The sequence below is a fragment of the Oryctolagus cuniculus genome, chromosome 1 (assembly GCF_964237555.1).
Source record: "Oryctolagus cuniculus chromosome 1, mOryCun1.1, whole genome shotgun sequence".
NCBI classification, from domain to species: Eukaryota; Metazoa; Chordata; class Mammalia; order Lagomorpha; family Leporidae; genus Oryctolagus; species Oryctolagus cuniculus.
This window is the reverse complement of record NC_091432.1, coordinates 144388579-144390686: the sequence shown is the minus strand read 5'-3', so window position 1 is coordinate 144390686 and position 2108 is coordinate 144388579.

Here is a 2108-nt window from a genome sequence, read left to right as displayed (position 1 = left end):
TTAAAAAAAAAAATTTATTTATTTGAGAGATAGAGTAATGGGGATTGACACAGGCAGAGAGAAATCTTTCATCTCCTGTTTCACTCTTCAAATATCTGCAATAGCCAGAGCCATGGCCAGGAAGCCAGGAGCCAGAAACTCCATCTGGGTCTTCCTCATGGAGCTGGCAGGGTCCCAAGTACTTGGGCCATGATGTGCTGCCTCTCAGGTGCATTAGCAGGAAGCTGAATCAGAAGTGGAGCCACTGGGCTGGCGCTGTGGCTCAATAGGCTAGTCCTCTGCCTGCGGTGCCGGCACCCCGGGTTCTAGTCCCGGTCGGGGCACCAGATTTTGTCCCGGTTGCCCCTCTTCGAGTCCAGCTCTCTGCTGTGGCCCGGGAAAGCAGTGGAGGATGGCCCAGGTGATTGGGCCCTGCACCCGCATGGGAGACCAGAAGCACTTGGCTCCTGGCTTCGGATCAGCATGGTGCGCCGGCCGCAGCACGCTGGCTGCAGCGGCTATTGGAGGGTGAACCAACAGTAAAGGAAGACCTTTCTCTCTCTCTCTCTGTCTCTCTCTCACTGTCCACTCTGCCTGTCAAAAAAAAAAAAAAAAGTGGAGCCACTGGACTCAAACCAGGCACTCTGAAAAGGGATATGGACACCCCAAGCGGAAGCTGAACCACTGCACCACAATGCCCACCCCCAACCTATCTATTTCTGTGCCTTGAAACCTTTTACTTGTAGAGACAAAATCTTGGACCAAGCTACCCAGGGTGATCTCCCCACTGCACTTGGAACACCGCATCCAACGTCGGGGGGCCTTGGTTCAACAGCCAGTTCTGGCTTCCAACTCCAGCTTCGTGATGATGCACACCTTGGCAGGAGGCAGGGTGGCGGCTCACTTCCGGTCTCTGCCACCCACGTGGGAGACCCAGACGGAGTTCCCATCTCCCAGCCTCAGCCTGAGCCGCTGTGGGCATTTGGGGAGCGAACAAGCAAATGCGATTTCTATCCATTTCTGTCTCTTGAAGTAAGTAAAGAAAACCTTTTTATAATAAAAACAGAGTGCTAATTAAACGTGCTTCGTTTTAAAAGATAATTTATGTATTAGTGGAGTTTTGAGCGCCTCTCTAAAAGCGATCTCGACAGTATAGAATTAATTAGACACAATTCCTTTAGCCATTATTAAAACAAGGAGTCATTTACCTCTGCCCCCATTAAGAAAAAATAGACAAACAACAAAGTTCCCAGAGGAGCCCAGGCCCGGCGGTTTCATAAATGCTCATGCAGCCATCTGTGATAACAGCCAGCATACATTCTTTTTAGGGGTGGTGTTTGGCACAGCAGTTAAGACACTGCGTGGGATGCCCACATCCCATAACCAAGGGTGTGGGCTGAGTTTTTACTCCACTTCTGATTCCAGCTTCCTGTTAATGTGCACTGTGGGGGGCACCAGGTGATGGCTCAAGTAGTTGCGTCCCTGCCACCCATGTGGGAGACCTAGTGTGTGAGTTCCAGGCTCCTGGCTTTGGCCTGGCCTAACTCTGGCTTTTGTAGGCATTTTTTTAAAAAAGATTTACTTATTTATTTATTTATGTATTTATTTATTTATTTGAAAAGCAGAATTACAGAGAGATAGAGGCAGAGAGACACAGAGAGAGAGATCTTCCATCCCCTGCTTGACTCCCCAAATGGCTACAATGGCTGGAGCTGTGCTGATCCAAAGCCAGGAGCCAGGAGCTTCTCCCATGTGGGTACAGGGGTCCAAGGACTTGGGCCGTCTTCTACCTACTTTCCCAGGCTGCAGCAGAGCGCTGGATTGGAAGTAGAGCATGTGGGACTCGAACCAGCGTCCATAATGGATGCCAGCACTGCAGGCAGCAGCTTTACCTGCTATGCCACAGCACCGGTCCCCATTTTGTAGGCTGTCTGCTGGAGTAAACCAGCAGATAGAGGATCTTTGTCTATCTCTTTCTATCTCTATCTTACAAATAAAAATTAAAAATTAAAGCTAATGTTCTTATTTCACCCCTGTAATAACTACTCTATGAAATAGATCCAATTGTTGCTTGTGTTCTGCAAATGATACAGGCTTGGAAGTTACATGACTTGGTCCAAATCTTAGGA